This window comes from Lolium perenne, chromosome 5 (assembly GCF_019359855.2).
Source record: "Lolium perenne isolate Kyuss_39 chromosome 5, Kyuss_2.0, whole genome shotgun sequence".
Lineage (NCBI taxonomy): Eukaryota > Viridiplantae > Streptophyta > Magnoliopsida > Poales > Poaceae > Lolium > Lolium perenne.
In genome coordinates, this window is record NC_067248.2 from 24,515,930 (window position 1) to 24,537,569 (window position 21,640).

General features: G+C 44.2%; 1 long non-coding RNA gene across 2 annotated transcripts; it reads right to left on the reverse strand.

The window, feature by feature from the left end:
* Window positions 1-17,750: 17,750 nt before the first annotated feature.
* LOC139830970 (uncharacterized) lies at window positions 17,751-21,372 on the reverse strand. 2 transcript variants are annotated; one of them, XR_011744614.1, is made up of 4 exons: window positions 20,992-21,365; window positions 20,689-20,896; window positions 19,312-19,396; window positions 17,751-17,988 (listed from the first exon to the last, which is right to left on the reverse strand). It is a non-coding gene; the product is annotated as an uncharacterized lncRNA (long non-coding RNA). The 2 variants fall into 2 exon arrangements; XR_011744613.1 differs by having other exon boundaries at window positions 20,689-21,372.
* Window positions 21,373-21,640: the final 268 nt, after the last annotated feature.

Sequence of the window (21,640 nt, forward strand, 5' to 3'; positions counted from 1 at the left end):
AAGATAATACTCTTGCAAAGTGCAAAGCTCACAATGAGCAAGGCATTACCGATTTACTTTATGCATATGATCCTATTTCCCAGTTTTACTTTACAAGCTTTATTTACTTTTGTTTTACCAAAGTACTTTTTGGTTTATGATTCACTGGGTTAGTATTGGATTAATCCAAGAGTATCAAATTTAGCCTAGAAGCAAAGCAAAATACTTAGCACCCCTCATACCAAGATGCTAGTGCTAAACTAAAAATGACTACTCTAGATGGGAACATGTGTTGGTGAAATAATGATGTTGAAAACCTTGGAATGATGAGTCATTTCCATTGGAAGTTTTTTTTTGAAGGTGAATATGACCAAGAGAAGATGGTGATTTTTGATAAAATTGATGTTGGTTTGAATGCGATACCTTTCCAATATTTGAGTACCCCCACAATACCTGATTATGGGTAAGGCTTAGATGGATATTTATGTGTCTTAGTATGGGTTCCCTCTGAACAAGCGTCATAGAGGTTATGCCGAGGCTGCCTCTGTTGAAAGTGAAATGACGTGAATTGAGGTGAAATGTACGGCCAAGCCCTGTGCAGTTCCCGGGTTAACAGTGGGTTCTCACCGGGAGGCCAAGCTCATGGGGAGAGGTGCCTATACTAGGGTGTGTAAGTAAAAGGTTATGGTTGATGATTCGCGTACTGAGTTGCGATGATTCGGGGTTTATCCCTGACGGATGTAATCAAATGTTGTGGCACAAGTGTGCAACCTCTGCAGAGTGTAAACCTATTCGAATAGCCGCGTCCGCGGTCATGGACAGTTGGAAAGGCCATACTGTTTCCATCATCAAAATTTATATCTTGTGACTTGTGAATTTGAACTTGAACGGTGACTTTGGTTTTGAATGACAACAGAGTTGTGGAAATGACACTAATGTTCCCACTTGAGTTAGTTAGCATATGAGGAGTCGTTTACTAAAATGTTTGTCAAACTAAAATTGGCTTTATGCAAATAATCTTAGAGCTTAGAACACACTCAATAGAAATGTTAGCACTTACATTAGTATTAGATTGCGAGTACTTAAAGTACTCACGGCTTTGTCCCTGGCTATTCAAATGGCCAGACTATGAAGCCGAGCAGCAGTACGAGGATGACGACCAGCAGGACGTCTACCACAACTAGGAGCTTCTAACATCAAGCGTTGGCCTGTGGACTAGAGAGTCCTTGTATCTTACGCTTCCGCTATGAACTTATGTTTGTTCGTTGATCAATAGATCAACTATTCGTGTAATATGGATCATGTGATTCCAAGTTGTAAGACTTTATGGTTTGTAATGAACAATGACTGTGATACTTAACTATTATGCCTAGCAACAACAATATTCATGAGATTGCGATGTATGACATAATAGGCATTCGGACTTAAAACTTCGGGTGTGGACAGGTGATCACACGTGCGAGAGGAGGGAGCGAGAGGAGGACGACAGCAACGAGGCGAGCGTGCGCTCTGTCGTGTCCATAGACGTGCCAGTGCACGCTCTTGCACGCCATGGCTGGCATGGGCGCGTCTGGGCGCGTCTGTGCTGGCAATGCCGTGCTCGTTTCTGGCCAGGGAAGATACTAGCGTGCGTAGGAGAGTGGGGAGAGACTTGCTGACATGGTGGAGGTGACCAGAGAGAGAGGGAGACGATGAGTGGCATGAGAGTGGCATGATGGTCGGCATGGTCTTGTTTTGATCATGCCAATCCTTGTACTGTGGTACTATAGCTTTGCTTTGATGCAGAGGTGTAAGGAGGGGTCAATGATGGCCAAAGTAAAGCTGGTTTAGTCTAAAACCTAGTGGGTAAAAGCATGTATGAGTAAAGTAGTTTGATGCCTGCCAAGTGTTCGATGTTATGGCCGCATGAACAAAAAATTTGAAATTTGCAAATCTTTTTGGTGAGGTTGACTCAAATAAAGTTTGGAGTAGATTGGTGGTGGTGGTGTGCCAAATTGAAGGGTTTTGTGAAAATCCAAAAAGTGGATGATTCTCTTTGTTTCAAGGTTGCCACTTGTCACTTTTATATTAAGCAATGGAGGCAGAGTCAACCATGATGGTCAACACAAAACTTTTTCACCTTGATGTGGTCTTGGATGAGGTGTAAAGAGTTGGCCAGGTGTGGTTTGAGAAACTCTTAATCCAGGGGCTCAAAGTGGCTAAGATGTTAAAAGTGTCACATATGACCATTATCATATGTGACTTGGTTTTTGATTTTCTCCTTATTTGATTTGGGTTTTCTTGATTCAAAAGTGATTCTTATTAGTTTAGGAACATTTCCAAACCATTGAAACAATTCCAAAAGGCCTAGTTCAAAGATTTGCAAAAATGGCCATAAACACATAAGAGGTGATATTCCAATTTTCCTTATTCTTCTATTTTGTTCCTCTTGCTTTACTTGGGCATGGTCTAGGGCCCCTTTAGGGTTATATTAGGTTTAGTGATGGTTTCAAACCATTTGGCTAGAGTATGAGGGCATAGGGCAAGATTTGGTATAGAGGCTATGTGCCACATATGCCTCTAGGCATAGTTTTGTTTTCTTTTTATTTTCCTTTGTTTCACCTTGGTTTTGATTTGCTAAGTACTAGGTAAGGTTTATTAAGGTTTTCCAATCATCTAATCAAGGTAGAAGGGCCTAGGTTAAAGTTTTACAAAAATAACCATAGGCTTCCATAGGCCTTTTCTTATTTAATTTCTTTTGATTTTGTTTTTACCTTGGAAGGTGAAAAGAAGGTAAGGTTTAGGGTTTTAGGAACATTTGATAAGAATATCAACAACTATTATGGAAATAGCCCAAGAATTAAGTAGGAGCACTATGCATAGCATAATATGTAATAAAAAAAATTGTTGGTTCTCATTTTTGGAAAAAGAAATTCATTTTATTCTTGTTTTGAAAATTTGGGATGTTACAAACCCTTCCCCCTTAAAAAAATCTCGTCCCGAGATTTTACGAAAAGTTAGGTTCCTAGGAGAGATTGAGCAATTGGATTAACAGGAAAACATACTTGGCATGGCCTGGGGTGCTTCCTGAGCTTCTGTGGCACTCATGTGGTAGAGACGGTCGTTGTGGTTGTTCTGGTTCCTTCTGGCTCCGAAGCGGCGCTGTTGTTGGGCAGGTGCAGCAGTATTGGGGGCAGTCTTGGCAAGCTTCTTGGGGCATTCATTGGAGTAATGACCCACAGTTCCACATTCATAGCATGTGATCGTCGACTTGTCCTTTGGGGTGACGGGGACAGCGTTGCTTCTAGTCCTCGGGCCATTATTGAGGTTGTTGTTGTTACCATTGTTGTTGTTGCTGTTGTGGTTGTTGTTGTTGTGGCTGTTGTTGTTGTTTCCTCCGGGCTTCGGGGGTCCTCCATTGTTGTTGGTGTAGTTTGGGCGATACGTCTGAGCAGTGGGCTTGTTGTGTCTTGGGGTAAATCCTCCAGAGGAGTTGTTGCGGTACTTCTGTGTACGGTGGGGTCCATTCTGGTTTATCATTCTTCTCTTGCGGTTCTCGTTGGCTTGATGCAGTTTTCCTTCCATCTGTATGGCAGAGTCCACCAGTGCTTCGAGGTCAGCAAACGGGATGTTCACTAACACAGTCTGCATCTCATCGTGCAGTCCATTCAGAAATCTTTCCTTTCTCTTCTCGTTGGTGTCGGTCTCATCCGGGGCGTACCTTGACAGAGTGAGGAATCTGTCGCGGTATTCTACCACGGACATCCTTCCTAGTTTGAGTTCGCGGAACTCGTCTCTCATCTTCTTGATCGGTCCTTGGGGTACATGATATTTACTGAACTTGAGTTTGAAGTCTTCCCAAGTCATCATCTGTCCCGCATTCATTGCATGGGCACTTGTCCACCAGGCTCTTGCAGGTCCTGACAGGTAGTGGGTGGCGAACAGTACTTTTTCTGCGGCTTCTACTGCCGCAACTTGTAGGTTGTTCTCCATGGTTTGGAGCCAGTCATCTGCGTCAAGTGGCTCTTCGGTCTTGCTGAACATGGGTGGGTTGGTGTTCTGAAAGTTCTTCAGCTTTGACCCAGGGTGTTCGTGGTTTCCATGGCCTTGATTGTTTTGAGCTATCTGCTGCAGTGCGGCAATATTGGCTTGTCGTTCAGCTCTCTCGGCTTCTCTATCTGCCATCATCATCTCCAATATCTGCATCATTGCATCCTGGTTGGTGCTACGGGTTGGTGGGGCCATCTGAACATTGAGGTAGATGATAAGATAAGAGGGAAATTTCTATGGTTTGTTTGGTTAAAGTTTTAAAAAGTTCATAACATGAAAACTTGAGTAGTGTTGAGGGGGTAAAAACCATCAACACTTTTTCATTCATACCAAGCATCACACATTACAAATCTAACACACCGTTGGTTTGAAGAACCATTCATTCGTTCTACGATACAAGGGGATCCTGATACAAACTCACACCTACTCAAGTGCTTTGGTGATACTACTCTTCAGGGTGGATTCTTCGTCTTCACGGTTAATGTGCTTGGCGAAAGGTGAGGGCGTTGTCCAACTCCTTGCGGGTCTTGTGCAGCATGAAATCCAGATATGCCACATAGTGGCTCATCTCCGGGTGCGGTGGCATAGTTATTGGTCTTCCCATGGGGTCATGTCTTGGGTAGTAGATGAAGCGAGTGTTCTTGAGCTTATTCACATTCTGTCCACACAGACGGGCAATTGCTTCCTGCATGGCTTTGGCTATTCCATCCTTCCATGTGTTTCCTGTTACAGAAAACCATATGGTTTCCCATATTGGGGCTCCAAGCTTTCCTCTCAGATCTGCAATAACTTCCCACCGAGGTTGTCCTCCCGACTGATTATTGAGTGGCACTCCAAAGAACTCGGATACGGGCATTCTAGATATTCAACTAGTTGCTTCAAATCCTTCTCGAACAGTAGGTTTTCTCCATGGCCAAGCTGATAGGACTTGTAGGTGTACTCCATCTATGAACAATGAGGATGAGTAAGTTAGAGAAGTGATCAAGTGTGTAAACTTTTATGTAGAATCTTCCAGGAAAAGTAGAGCATGAATTTCTCATTTTGAATAAGATCTCAAAGATAAGAGTGAGAATAGGTTTTCACAAATATTTACTTCATTGGTTTTGAAACTAAGTTTTTCAGACGTCCATTCTAACTAGGGTCTCCTAAGGTCAAACAATGGCTCTGATACCAACTTCTCAACACCCGGATTTTTAAGTCCAGATGCCTATTATGCCATACCTCGCAATCCCAGGAATATTGTTTTTGCGAGACATAATAGATTGATATCACAACACATCATTCATTACATAACATAATCGTCTTACAACAAAGGATCACATGATCCCGTCTTAATACAACATAGAGGATCTAGAGATCCTATAACAAAACACATAGCGGAAGCGAAGTAGCGGTTGCGGTCCATCTGTTCCACAGGCAACTGTTGACGTCAGGAGTGGTCCTAGTTGTCGTAGATGTCCTGCTGTCCTTCACCTTGGTACTGGGGCTCCTCTTCATAGCCTGGCCATTTGAATAGACAGGGGCAAAGCCATGAGTACTTTAAAGTGCTCGCAAACTAATACTAATGTAAGTTCTATCAACTATAGTAAGGGGTTCTAAGCTCTAGTTTATTTGCATATAGCCAGTTTTATTTGAGAAGCATTTAGTAAACAGAGACTCTTCATTTGCCTAACTTAACTCAAGTGGGAACATTAGTGTCATTCCTACCACTCAGTTGTGATTCAAAAGTCAAAGTCACATATCAAACTCAAGTCACAAATCACCATTCATATTTTGGAAAAGTTCTGATGACGGAACAGTATGGCCTTTCCAACTGTCCATGACCGCGGACGCGGCTATTCGAATAGGTTTACACTCTGCAGAGGTCGTACACTTGTGCCACAATAATTGCAATAGTACGTTAGGGGTAACTGGCCTTGATTTATCGCACTCAGTGCGCGAAACTACCAATCATAACCTTCCCTTTACATACCCTAGTATAGGCACCTCTCCCCATGAGCTTGGCCTCCCAGTGAAGACAAACCGTCAACCCGGGAACTGCACAGGGCTTGGGTCTGACATTCACCTCATTTCACATCATTTCACTTTCAACGGAGGCAGCCTCGGCATAACCCCTATGACGCTTGTTCAGAGGGAACCCATACTAAAATACATAAGTTTCCAGCTAAGCCTTACCCAGATTCAGGTATTGTGGGGGTACTCAAGAATTGGAATGGTATCGCATCCGAACCCAACCATCAGTTTTTGGTAAATTTCACCAAGTCATTCACCAGTCACATTCACCTTCAAAATCTTTCAATAGAATGACTCATCATTCCAAGGTTTTCAAAGTCATTGGTTTTCACAAGTTCCCATCTAGAGTAGTCAATTTTTGTTTAGCACTAGCAACTAGTCATGAGGGGTGCTACCCTAGTTTTGCTTGCTAAGCTAAGTGTGACACTTCTTGGAATACTCTATACTTAGACACCAAGTAAGAATACAATAATTGAACTTTAATAAACAAAGTAAAGAGTAAAGCAAGGTAAAAAACTTGGGTTTGGATAAATAAGACTTGAAACACCTATACTAGTGCCATTGTATTTTGCACTAATAACTTGGTATGTTAGGGGTTGCAAGTGTTAGCTTTCACATGGGAAATATTAGCTTGCCTTGGTTGGTGTAGTGATCAAAGTTCTCTTCCTCTTCTTCAAAGTAGACCTCCTCCTCTTGATAGTCTCCGGTACTAGCGTCTATAAACGAATACGAGGATACAATCACCAAACAATACTTAAGTAGACTAATTAGCCTTAATGGCTCACACAAGATGATCTATTATCATCCCAATCATTACTCAACATTAGACTAGGGTTTCTTCTTTAGGGTTTGGAAAAGTAGTTTCCTCTTATTGAAAAATGCCATTAGGGTTTCTATTTAGTTTTGGAGAAATAACTTCCTCTCATTGAACCTGGTTAAGATTTAGTTTCCTCAAATACCCAGTATGACATCATGTTGACCAAGGTCAGCACTTCATATTTACTATTTGGGGAAAAAGATTTAAATGAGATTCATTATCTCATGCAATTTAAATAACTATGTGATTTAAGATCCTCAAGTGAGAAAGTATGAGACCTTGTAATTAAGGTCATCACATTACTTCATAATAGTTGGGAAGATGATTTAAATGAGGTGTGATACGTCTCCGACGTATCGATAATTTCTTATGTTCCATGCCACATTATTGATGATATCTACATGTTTTATGCATACTTTATGTCATATTTATGCGTTTTCCGGAACTAACCTATTGACGAGATGCCGAAGGGCCAGTTGCTGTTTTCTGCTGTTTTTGGTTCCAGAAATCCTAGTAAGGAAATATTCTCGGAATCGGACGAAATCAACGCCCAGCATCCTATTTTTCCCGGAAGGTTCCAGAGCATCGAAGAAGTACCGGAGAGGAGCCCTGGGGGCCCCACACGCCACCCTGGCGCGGCCAGAGGGGGGCCGCGCCCCCCTAGTGTGTGGGCCCACCAGGCCCCCTCTGACGCCTCCCTTCCGCCTACTTAAAGCCTCCGTCGCGAAAACCCTATCACGATCGACGAAACCCGCAGAAACCTTCCTGAGCCGCCGCCATCGCGAAGCCAAGATCTGGGGGACGGGAGTCTCTGTTCCGGCACGCTGCCGGGACGGGGAAGTGCCCCCGGAAGGCTTCTCCATCAACACCACCGCCATCTTCATCAACGCTGCTGTCTCCCATGAGGAGGGAGTAGTTCTCCATCGAGGCTCGGGGCTGTACCGGTAGCTATGTGGTTAATCTCTCTCCTATGTACTTCAATACAATGATCTCATGAGCTGCCTTACATGATTGAAATTCATATGAGTTTTGTATCACTATTCATCTATGTGCTACTCTAGTGATGTTATTAAAGTACTCTATTCCTCCTGCATGATGTAATGTGGACAGTGCGTGCATCATGTAGTACTTGGCGTAGTTTATGATTGTGATCTCTTGTAGATTATGAAGTTAACTATTACTATGATGGTATTGATGCGATCTATTCCTCCTTTCATAGTGTGATGGTAGAAGTGTGCATGCTATGTTAGTACTTGGTTTGGTTGTGTTGATCTATCTTGCACTCTAAGGTTATTTAAATATGAACATTGAATATTGTGGAGCTTGTTAACTCCGGCATTGAGGGTTCGTGTAATCCTACACAATGGTGTTCATCATCCAACAAGAGGGTGTAGAGTCTAGCATCTATCTATTTATTTATGTGATCAATGTTGAGAGTGTCCACTAGTGAAAGTATAATCCCTAGGCCTTGTTCCTAAATACTGCTATCGCTGCTTGTTTACTGTTTTACTGCATTCGTACTGTCCGCAATATTACCACCAGCAACTACACGCCAGCAAGCACTTTTCTCGTGCCATTGCTACTGCTCATACTTATTCATACCACCTGTATTTCACTATCTCTTCGCCGAACTAGTGCACCTATTAGGTGTGTTGGGGACATGTTATCACCAGAATTTGACCGAGTCAGAGGTGGGCTGCGATCAAGATGGGCTTGAAGAATATACATGGAAGGAATACATGAATCGGCCTTATATGGAAAGTTTGGGCTAGTTCGCCCGTGTATCTGTAATATAGTAGGATACGTATCGATTAGATAGAGTTTGGCTCGTGCCCGGTTGGGATTATTCCCACGTTAGAAAGTCTACGGACTATAAATATGTACCTAGGGTTTATGAAATAAACAACAATCACGTTCACCACAAACCAATCTAGGCGCATCGCCAACTCCCTTGTCTCGAGGGTTTCTTCCGGGTAAGCATCATGCTGCCTAGATCGCATCTTGCGATCTAGGCAGTACATGTTTATTCGTTGTTCATACGTTGCTCGTACTGAAGCCTTTTTGATGGCGAGCAGCGTAGTTATCTTAGACGTGTTAGGGTTAGCATTGTTCATCGTATCATATGATGTCGTCGTGCAACCCTGAGACGTCTAGCCGCCCTTACACCTATCTTAGGTGTAAGGGCGGCACCCCGCTTGATCATTATTTAGTAGATCCGATCCGTTATGATTGCTCCTTGTTCTCCAAGGATTAGTTTAATATCTGCATAGTTAGGCCTTACAAACGGGTTGAAGGATCCAGTGGCGCGTAGGGTGTAGTTTTCTAGCCCTAGACGGGATGTTCCGGGGATCAACCTCGTGTTGGTTTTTAGGCTTTGTCTAGGGTCGGTTTATGATCACCGTGCGTGGCCGCCAGGCTCAATCACGAGTAGGATGTTCCGATTATGTGGTGAAAACCCTAAATCGTAGTAGGTCGTTTTAGCTTTATTTTGATCAAGCAGGACCACCATATATTCGTACACCTCGTACGGATCATGGGTGGATCGGCTCTTTGAGCCGATTCACAGGACAACCTGAGAGCCGATCGAGGCTCGTATTTAATGTTTACGTGTATGCCATGCAGGAAACTAAGCGAGGCACATCCATCACCTTCCTGACCAGGTATAGGTCAGGTGGCACGCCCTTGCACCAGCATCGGACGTGCGTGCCGAGTCTTTGCGGGCCGTCGCTCGGAGGGACCAGGGCCAGCCGCAGTCCTGGGAGCCTCCCGGCTCTACTGTGTTGCCCGTCGCTGCTCGCCGGTGGGTTTCTGACCGCAACAGGACACAAGAGACTTCTTGCTTTGTGGTTGCAGGGTTGCTTGAGAGGGATATCTTTGACCTCTTCCTCCCTGAGATCGATAAACCTTGGGTGATCCACTTAAGGGAAACTTGCTGTTGTTCTACAAACCTCTGCTCTTGGAGGCCCAACACTGTCTACAAGAATAGAAGCTCCCGTAGACATCAAGCACTTTTCTGGCGCTGTTGCCGGGGAGGAAAGGTAAAAGGCACTCATACTCCGGTTCCAGGTAACAGTACTTTTCTGGCACCATTGTGTGTGTGCTCGAAGCTATTTCCTTTAGATCCTGCAATTGCATCTTTTTGTTTCTTGTTTACACTAGTTTGGCATAATGGACAACAATGAGCTTCTTATTCTATTTCCTGATTTAAGACATGGATGGTTTGACCCGAAAATTAAAAAACCCATGGAACATGTTAGCATGAATACTTTGAACACCATTGTTGCTAATGATATGGAAAATTCTAAGCTTGGGGAAGCTGGTTTTGATGAGCATGATCTTTTTAGTCCCTCAAGCATTGAGGAGAAAATTTACTTTGATGATACTTTGCCTCCTATTTATGATGATTATAATGATAGTAGTCTTTTGGTACCGCCTGTTATGGAGGATAAATTTGATTATGATTACAATACGCCTCCTATATTAGATAGCTACTTTGTTGAATTTGCTCCCACTACTACTAATAAAATTGACTATGCTTATGTTGGGAGTAGTAATTATTTTATGCATGAGACTCATGATAAGAATGCTATATGTGATAGTTATATAGTTGAGTTTGCTCATGACACTACTGAAAGTTATTATGAGAGAGGGAAATATGGTTATATGCATCCTAATAATATTAAGTTTCCTCTCTATATGCTGAAATTTTTGAAGTTATACTTGTTTTATCTTCCTATGCTTGTTACTTTGCTCTACATGAACTTGTTTATTTACAAGATTCCTTTTCATAGGAAGCATGTTAGGCTTAAATTTGTTTTGAATTTGCCTCTTGATGCTCTCTTTTGCTTCAAATACTATTTCTCGCGAGTGCATCATTAAAACTGCTGAGCCCATCTTAGTGGCTATAAAGAAAGAACTTCTTGGGAGATAACCCATGTGTTTATTTTGCTACAGTAATTTTGTTTTATATTTGTGTCTTGGAAGTTGTTACTACTGTAGCAACCTCTCCTTATCTTTATTTTATTGCATTATTGTGCCAAGTAAAGTATCTAATCGAAGGATGATACTAGATTTGAATTACTGCGCAGTAACAGATTTCTTTGCTGTCACGAATCTGGGTCTAATTCTCTGTAAGTAACTCAGAAAATTATGCCAATTTACGTGAGTGATCCTCAGATATGTACGCAACTTTCATTCGTTTTAAGTTTTCTCATCTGAGCAAGTCTGGTGCCCTTTAAAAATACGTATTTACGGACTGTTCTGTTTTGACAGATTCTGCCTTTTATTTCGCATTGCCTCTTTTGCTGTGTTGGATGGATTCCTTTGTTCCATTAACCTCCAGTAGCTTTGTGCAATGTCCAGAAGTGTTAAGAATGATTGTGTCACCTCTGAACATGTGATTTTTTGATTATGCACTAACCCTCTAATGAGTTTGCTTTGAGTTTGGTGTGGAGGAAGTTTTCAAGGGTCAAGAGAGGAGGATGATATACTATGATCAAGAAGAGTGAAGAGTCTAAGCTTGGGGATGCCCCCGTGGTTCATCCCTGCATATTTCAAGAAGACTCAAGCATCTAAGCTTGGGGATGCCCAAGGCATCCCCTTCTTCATCAACAAATTATCAGGTTCCTTCTCTTGAAACTATATTTTTATTCGGTCACATCTTATGTACTTTACTTGGAGCGTCTGTTTGTTTTATTTTTTTTTGGTTTGAATAAATTCATGCTTGTATGGGAGAGAGACACGCTCCGCTGTTGCATATGAACACATGTGTTCTTAGCTTTATCTTTAATGTTCATGGCGAAGGTTGAAACTGCTTCGTTAAATTGTTATATGGTTGGAAACAGAAAATGCTACATGTAGTAATTGGTAAAATGTCTTGGATAATGTGATACTTGGCAATTGTTGTGCTCATGTTTAAGCTCTTGCATCATATGCTTTGCACCCATTAATGACGAAATACATAGAGCTTGCTAAAATTTGGTTTGCATAATTGGTCTCTCTAAAGTCTAGATAATTTCTAGTATTGAGTTTGAACAACAAGGAAAACGGTGTAGAGTCTTATAATGTTTACAATATGTCTTTTATGTGAGTTTTGCTGCACCGGTTCATCCTTGTGTTTGTTTCAAATAACTTTGCTAGCCTAAAACCTTGTATCGAGAGGGAATACTTCTCATGCATCCAAAATCCTTGAGCCAACCACTATGCCATTTGTGTCCACCATACCTACCTACTACATGGTATTTCTCCGCCATTCCAAAGTAAATTTCTTGAGTGCTACCTTTAAATTTCTATCCTCTACCTTTACAATATATAGCTCATGGGACAAATAGCCTAAAAACTATTGTGGTATTAAATATGTACTTATGCACTTTATCTCTTATTAAGTTGCTTGTTGTGCGGTAACCATGTTTCTGGGGACGCCATCAACTATTCTTTGTTGAATATCATGTGAGTTGCTATGCATGTTCGTCTTGTCTGAAGTAAGGGAGATTTACCACTCATTTAATGGTTAGAGCATGCATATTGTTAGAGAAGAACATTGGGCCACTAACTAAAGCCATGAATCATGGTGGAAGTTTCAGTTTTGGACATATATCCTCAATCTCATATGAGAACATTAACTGTTGCTACATGCTTATGCATTAAAGAGGAGTCCATTATATGTTGTCTATGTTGTCCCGGTATGGATGTCTAAGTTGAGAATAATCAAAAGCGAGAAATCCAATGCGAGCTTTCTCCTTAGACCTTTGTACAGGCGGCATAGAGGTACCCCTTTGTGACACTTGGTTAAAACATGTGCATTGCGATGATAATCCCGGTAATCCAAGCTAATTAGGACAAGGTGCGGGCACTATTAGTATACTATGCATGAGGCTTGCAACTTGTAGGATATAATTTACATAACTCATATGCTTTATTACTACCGTTGACAAAATTGTTTCTTGTTTTCAAAACCAAAGCTCTAGCACAAATATAGCAATCAATGCTTCCCTCTGTGAAGGACCTTTCTTCTACTTTTATGTTGAGTCAGTTCGCCTATTTCTCTCCACCTCAAGAAGCAAACACTTGTGTGAACTGTGCATTGATTCCTACATACTTGCATATTGCACTTGTTATATTACTTTACATTGACAATATCCATGAGATATACATGTACAAGTTGAAAGCAACCGCTGAAACTTCATCTTCCTTTGTGTTGCTTCAATACCTTTACTTTGAATTATTGCTTTATGAGTTAACTCTTATGCAAGACTTATTGATGCTTGTCTTGAAGTACTATTCATGAAAAGTCTTTGCTTTATGATTCAATTGTTTACTCATGTCATTTACATTGTTTTGATCGCTGCATTCATTACATATGCTTACAATAGTATGATCAAGGTTATGATGGCATGTCACTCCAGAAATTATCTTTGTTATCGTTTACCTGCTCGGGACGAGCAGAAACTAAGCTTGGGGATGCTGATACGTCTCCGACGTATCGATAATTTCTTATGTTCCATGCCACATTATTGATGATATCTACATGTTTTATGCATACTTTATGTCATATTTATGCGTTTTCCGGAACTAACCTATTGACGAGATGCCGAAGGGCCAGTTGCTGTTTTCTGCTGTTTTTGGTTCCAGAAATCCTAGTAAGGAAATATTCTCGGAATCGGACGAAATCAACGCCCAGCATCTTATTTTTCCCGGAAGATTCCAGAGCATCGAAGAAGTACCGGAGAGGAGCCCTGGGGGCCCCACACGCCACCCTGGCGCGGCCAGAGGGGGGGGCGCGCCCCCTAGTGTGTGGGCCCACCAGGCCCCCTCTGACGCCTCCCTTCCGCCTACTTAAAGCCTCCGTCGCGAAAACCCTATCACGATCGACGAAACCCGCAGAAACCTTCCTGAGCCGCCGCCATCGCGAAGCCAAGATCTGGGGGACAGGAGTCTCTGTTCCGGCACGCTGCCGGGACGGGGAAGTGCCCCCGGAAGGCTTCTCCATCAACACCACCGCCATCTTCATCAACGCTGCTGTCTCCCATGAGGAGGGAGTAGTTCTCCATCGAGGCTCGGGGCTGTACCGGTAGCTATGTGGTTAATCTCTCTCCTATGTACTTCAATACAATGATCTCATGAGCTGTCTTACATGATTGAGATTCATATGAGTTTTGTATCACTATTCATCTATGTGCTACTCTAGTGATGTTATTAAAGTACTCTATTCCTCCTGCATGATGTAATGTGGACAGTGCGTGCATCATGTAGTACTTGGCGTAGTTTATGATTGTGATCTCTTGTAGATTATGAAGTTAACTATTACTATGATGGTATTGATGCGATCTATTCCTCCTTTCATAGTGTGATGGTAGAAGTGTGCATGCTATGTTAGTACTTGGTTTGGTTGTGTTGATCTATCTTGCACTCTAAGGTTATTTAAATATGAACATTGAATATTGTGGAGCTTGTTAACTCCAGCATTGAGGGTTCGTGTAATCCTACACAATGGTGTTCATCATCCAACAAGAGGGTGTAGAGTCTAGCATCTATCTATTTATTTATGTGATCAATGTTGAGAGTGTCCACTAGTGAAAGTATAATCCCTAGGCCTTGTTCCTAAATACTGCTATCGCTGCTTGTTTACTGTTTTACTGCATTCGTACTGTCCGCAATATTACCACCATCAACTACACGCCAGCAAGCGTTGCTACTGCTCATACTTATTCATACCACCTGTATTTCACTATCTCTTCGCCGAACTAGTGCACCTATTAGGTGTATTGGGGACACAAGAGACTTCTTGCTTTGTGGTTGCAGGGTTGCTTGAGAGGGATATCTTTGACCTCTTCCTCCCTGAGATCGATAAACCTTGGGTGATCCACTTAAGGGAAACTTGCTGCTATTCTACAAACATCTGCTCTTGGAGGCCCAACACTGTCTACAAGAATAGAAGCTCCCGTAGACATCAAGGTGCTACACCTCATAGATTTGAAATCCTAGTTTTGAAATAGTTTAAATGGGCTAGAATTTGACTACATAGCCAATATTTTGCTCTAGCCCATGATCATATACAGTACCCATATCATATTTTTGCATAACAAAATAGAGGGTTTGAAAATTGAATCATAGCAATTGGATTCGCCTCAAAATCATTTATGGTTGATTTTTAATAATTCTTCGAAATCTGAAAAGTCATTTCTTTGTTATTTTTGCTACTTTAATTCTACAAAAGATCTAGGGTTCAAACCAGTGGGGTTGGATAGCGATTTTCATAAGCTTTTCAAATATATAAAAATTGCTAAATTTGGTTCAGTATAATTTGTTCTATTAAATTTTGAAAATGGCATCAGTAAAGAATTTCAGTGAAACGATTTAATTCAAATTTGAATTGTTGGGCTGCGTAGGAAAGACTAAACGTGTCCCAGAGAGGGAAAAGGACTGGGCTGGCCCAACTATGCCCACGGTGCACGCGGGCCAACTGACAGGGTGGGACCCAGCTGTCAGTGGCACTCAACAGCCGAATCGGTACGCGGGACTGGTGGCCGTAGGATTACAAGATGATCCAAGGACGCACAGTCATCGTCCACGTCGACGAGAGGCAACACGGGCACGGTGAGGGTTTGGGGTAGGGGAGCTCACCGGCGGTCGTCGGTCATCGGCGAGGGTGTGTGGCGGCGTTGTCGAGGGTGGCGATGCAGGTGGTGGTCGCAGGTGGTGCTGAGGTGGTCGCAAACTCCGTCTCGATCTGGCTACGGGAGCGGCAGTCTCCGGCGAAATTCCGTCGAGCTGGTGGGTAATTGGAGAGGGGAAGTGGTCGAGGAGGACTAGAGGTGAGAGGGGAGCAAGAGAGTGTGAAGAAATCGTCCAGGGTCGCTCTCCTTTTATAGCGGCGCGAGGTGCTGCGGGTGTGCGCGTCGGGTCGATGGGGGCTATGGCGTTTGGGGTCGCTAGAAGGCAAGGTAGGGGCCGCCTCGTGTTGGCGATGTCTCAACGGTCACGACGAGTGTCAGAACGCAGTAGATAGAGGACGAGGGCGTGCGGGAGGGTGATGGGAGCGGTCAGTGCCGTGGCGGAGGACGGTGATCATGGCAACGTCGTCAGCGCTTCCGCGAGCCTGTGGGGTTGTCTAGGGGTGATACATCTCCGACGTATCGATAATTTCTTATGTTCCATGCCACATTATTGATGTTATCTACATGTTTTATGCACACTTTATGTCATATTCGTGCATTTTCTGGAACTAACCTATTAACAAGATGCCGAAGTGCCAGTTGTTGTTTTCTGCTGTTTTTGGTTTCAGAAATCCTAGTAACGAAATATTCTCGGAATTGGACGAAATCAACGCCCAGGGTCCTATTTTTCCACGAAGCTTCCAGAAGTCCGAAGGAGAGACGAAGTGGGGCCACAGGGTGCCCAAACCCTAGGGCGGGGCGGCCCACCCCCTGGCCGCGCCGGCCTATGGTGTGGGGCCCCTGTGCCCCCTCCTGACCTGCCCTTCCGCCTACTTAAAGCCTCCGTGACGAAACCCCCAGTACCGAGAGCCACGATACGAGAAAACATACTGAGACGCCTCCGCCGCCGATCCCATCTCGGGGGATCCAGGAGATCGCCTCCGGCACCCTGCCGGAGAGGGGAATCATCTCCCGGAGGACTCTACACCGCCATGGTCGCCTCCGGAGTGATGAGTGAGTAGTCTACCCCTGGACTATGGGTCCATAGCAGTAGCTAGATGGTTGTCTTCTCCCCATTGTGCTATCATTGTTGGATCTTGTGAGCTGCCTAACATGATCAAGATCATCTATCTGTAATTCTATATGTTGCGTTTGTTGGGATCCGATGAATAGAGAATACTTGTTATGTTGATTATCAAAGTTATATCTACGTGTTGTTTATGATCTTGCATGCTTTCCGTTACTAGTAGATGCTCTGGCCAAGTAGATGCTTGTAACTCCAAGAGGGAGTACTTATGCTCGATAGTGGGTTCATGCTCGCATTGACACCTGGGACAAGGATGAAAGTTCTAAGGTTGTGTTGTGCTGTTGCCACTAGGGATAAAACATTGATGCTATGTCTAAGGATGTAGTTGTTGATTACATTACGCACCATACTTAATGCAATTGTCTGTTGCTTTGCAACTTAATACTGGAAGGGGTTCGGATGATAACCTGAAGGTGGACTTTTTAGGCATAGATGCAGTTGGATGGCGGTCTATGTACTTTGTCGTAATGCCCAATTAAATCTCACTATAATCATCATGATATGTATGTGCATGGTCATGCTCTCTTTATTTGTCAATTGCCCAACTGTAATTTGTTCACCCAACATGCTGTTCGTCTTATGGGAGAGACACCTCTAGTGAACTGTGGACCCCGGTCCAATTCTCTTTACTGAAATACAATCTACTGCAATACTTGTTCTGCTGTTTTCTGCAAACAATCATCTTCCACACAATACGGTTAACCCTTTGTTACAGCAAGCCGGTGAGATTGACAACCTCACTGTTTCGTTGGGGCAAAGTACTTTGGTTGTGTTGTGCAGGTTCCACGTTGGCGCCGGAATCTCTGGTGTTGCGCCGCACTACATCCCGCCGCCATCAACCTTCAACGTGCTTCTTGGCTCCTACTGGTTCGATAAACCTTGGTTTCTTACTGAGGGAAAACCTGCTGCTATACGACATCATACCTTCCTCTTGGGGTTCCCAACGAACGTGTGAGTTACACGCCATCAAGCAGTTTTTCTGGCGCCGTTGCCGGGGAGATCAAGACACACTGTGTGACGCCCCAAAACCGGTACCATGAGGATCCCAGCGAATCCGCCGAAATCCGCACGATATCGATTTTAGGAGACGCACCACCAAGCGCCTCGTACACGCCGAAGCATGCACGCGATGCGGGTGGAATCAATCACGAGCGGTAACATTACAACAGGATTACAATAGAGCCCACAAGAGACATATATATATTACAACAACGACTCCAACGAGTCAAGATACAAATAGGTACATACAAAGATCCAAATCCTACAGAAGATCAAATACATCCGAGTACGGACAAGATACAAATTGGACTAAGAGTCCTGAAGATAAACGATGGCGTCCATAACCCTGCCCAGGCCAAGCCGGAAGGGTAACCTTGCTAGCGTCGTCTTCATCGAACATATCTTCATACCTGCCCGGTTATATCCCGTAGAAGCAGCAATAAGTACGGGTTCGTACTTAACAAGACTTCAAGACGTATAAGCATTCGTCAACCAGTCATCCTTTGTACTTGAGGCACGCAGGGGACTTAGAGGACGCAAGAGGAACGTCATAGGCAATATGGTGGGGTTAAGCGGCAGCGCGCATGCACTAAAAACCTATAGAGACACTCTACAACAGTCGTCTATCAGAGTAGGTGAGAGAGCGCATAAACTAACAGTTCTATACTCTGCAAACATAACACAGCCGATGCATTCCCCCCTCGCAAGGAAGTACTTACAAAGGCACTCACACGGTTGACAAGTTTTAACCATTTATTATTAGAGTTGTGCTAACTTACTACGCAAGTTATTATGATTGAAACAACAGGTGTAAGTTGTCTATGGTCGAGTCATACAGCTCCAAGTCGTCCATAACCGCGGACACGGCTTATCGATAAGATGTACACCCTGCAGGGGTTGCCCAAATGTACCCACACGCACGATCAACCCACTTGCGACAGGTGGATATCACGACTCGCACTCTCCTTCACGACAACAATGTCCAGGAAGCCACCTAACCAAGTTGAACCCGTATCGAAGTCCGGCCGTATCTCCGAAGCGGACTTAGCTATGTGTGTCAACGTGCTAGGTGGTTTAAACACACACTGGGGCGATAAACCACTTCGCAGAGGCTCCACGACCTATACGTGCATACCAGAAACAAGGGATACAAGGCACCCAGGGGCTTCCCAAAGTAAATAAGTAACAGGCTGGCATGCACGCAACAACAAATGGTAAAACATTACGAAACTAGTTGTGGCCACTGGACAAAGCTGTAGATTCCGGCAGTGGTCGAGGGGAGACCCAAAAACATACCCACGTGTGGTTAGAGCGCTCAGTCTCAGAACAGATAACAAGAACTCGGGTCCTAAGCTTTAAAGAAACACAAGTGAGCCGTCACAAAACGATCAGCTGACCCACCGATGCCTCCGCTAACAACTATTAACAAGTAACCATGATACCCTCAATAGATATAACCATGTAGCATGTGTCATGATTCCCAACAGATAACCGATAAGATAGCAGTAACGGTAACGAGATATAACAGCACTAGCATGCACTACGACTTGCAAGGCAGACCCGATAACCAAACAATAGCTGTAGGTGGTTGGTGGAGGCAATATGGGCTGCTTGGGGTAACAAGTGGAAGGGACACGTGACAAGAACGCAACTTAAGGATAGCATGAGGGAGAAGGCAAAATAAAATAGGTAAGCGACTTCTGCAGGGGCAGAAGTATAGGGGAAATGCTTGCCTGTTATAGCTTGCCGAGGAACATCCGGAGAACTTGGCGTATCTCACCGCACCACTTCGCGATCCTATCCGAGAAGAAGCAAATGCTGGAACACACATCGGATGCAAATCTTACTACTACGGCAGAAGAATCGGCATGATCATGATATGATATGCATGGCATGGCAAACATGATGCGGTGATGCAACTTATCCAATTTAAACGGAATCGGAATTCCGACAAGCAATTATTTAGGTTCAAGTTATTTATCTACCCCGCATATTAAATGTGGATTAGCATGGCAAAGACATGGCAAGGGTGCGCTACATCAAAGTTAAATGGAACCGGGACAACATTTATATAGTATCCCTCATATTCCATATGTTCCATATTAGGTGTTATTGCAAACTATCACGAGATTGTATGATGCATAATGCAACAGCAAGCATGGATGGCATAATCATGTTCATCACATTTTTCTGATCAATTTTCATATATAACACTTGTTATTTGGAGTTATAGATTGAGAGATATAAAATAGACAGATTTGCAAAAAAGGAAAGAATGAACAGAGAGAGGGAACGTGCTGAGCCTGAGCATTGCCCAGATTGGCAAAAAGGAAACGGATTAACTTGTGCACGAGAGGATTAGAAACAAGGGCTCCTGGACTGAACAACTACAGGATCACAGACATGTAAAACGACGTGAGTTGTAACTGGAACCAAAACGGAGAGCAGGAGCTCGACTGATGCCTTGTTTGCTAGTTTTCTGGAACTGAAACAAAAGACAGGTCTGAAGCTACAAACAGAGACAGAGAACATGGCCTTTTGCCTTGGAGTTGAGAGATGGATCTGTTGTTTTCAGCAGGAAGCTTCAGATTTTGACTGGATTAGTTGCAAAACGCTGTGAATAAACTAGCTAGTCAAACTAGGTGGCTAGCAAGTGGATTGATTCAAGCCGGGAGCTAGCTAGCAAGCAAGCTCACACACAGGTGGATGGATGAATAGAAATCGTGCAAAGCAGTTAAACTAGCTAGCAGACTGCTCAAAAGGAATTGTAGGGATGCAAGAATGTACATCGTTGTGGTGAGACCTGCTACTATCGCTATGCTGCTTGCGTGCTGATGCTGGATGGGACGCCGGGCGTGCGCGCGCGGGAGAGCAGCTGGTGCTGGCGCATCAAGGAAAAAAAGAATGCAGCAGCCCGGCTATAATTGAAACAGAGAGACAATGGGGAATTAAAATGGTGTGCATTTTGCCTCAAACGGGAATTTGACCCAGGAATCTGAACTCACGTTTTGATGCAAGGAAACGAGCCAGATGTGCTGCTAGTCTGCTACACATATGATGCACAGGTACATATGCGAGGATAAAAGAAGTAGAGAGGTTGCGCTCTGAACCTGACGAAACTGAAGACTGGGCGAACAGGGAGGCGAAGCAGGGACAGCGTCCATCGGTGTCGAGGAAGAGGAAGTCGAGGGTGAGGCTTCCGGGCTGCGCTACTGGTCGGAATCGAACGAGGAGATGTTGGGAAACGCGAACCCGGCCCTAGCCCAGCGCGACGGCGACCATGACGACGGCAAGGACTAGAAGAACTCCGATGAAAACCTCGGTCAGAACAGCGACAAATCCGTCAGATTTAGGCGACATGAAGAAGTGGTCGGATGCAGCAGGAAAAGGAAGGAGAAGGGAGAGGGCCTCACCAGGAACACACTGATGGTCTCGGAAAGGACGGAGCAGGTCGGAGGCGGTCGGAGACCTCGCCGGTGCGTGGCGGCCGGAGCGGAGAACGACGATTTGGGCGTCGATTTCGTGGCTGATTGGAGGCGCGCGCGTGTAGAGGAGCTTCAGCGTGACGAGGAGAAACTCGTGGTGGCCTTGGTTCAGCGAAAGGTGGTCGGACACGACGGGCGACGGTGATGCTGCGGCGGAGGTGTTTGGTGTTTTCTCTGAAACTTTGGTCTCGCTTGTTTGCGTGGTCGAGGGGAAAGAAGGGGCGGCGGCGCGAGGATGGAAAGGATGCGGGCTAGGGTTTTGCTGGGGAGCAGGAGGGGACACTTTAAGGGAGGACGAGGTGCGATGCGGAGCCACGGCACAGCGAGTGGAGGCGTGCGCGCAGGGAGGAAGAAGACAACAAACAGAGCAGGTGGATAAAGGCGGAGTTGAGCTCCAACGTGAGATGGTCCAAAAGCAGGAGCTGATCAGCTAGGCTGTACAGTCACGAGAAAAACAAGGTGGAGATAAGATTCTGTAGCAACATGAACGATTTGTTCAGCTCCCTCTTCTTCTTCTCATTGTCACTTCCTATTTTCCTTTTATTGCTGAATTTATTGAACAAAGAAGAGGATGAGA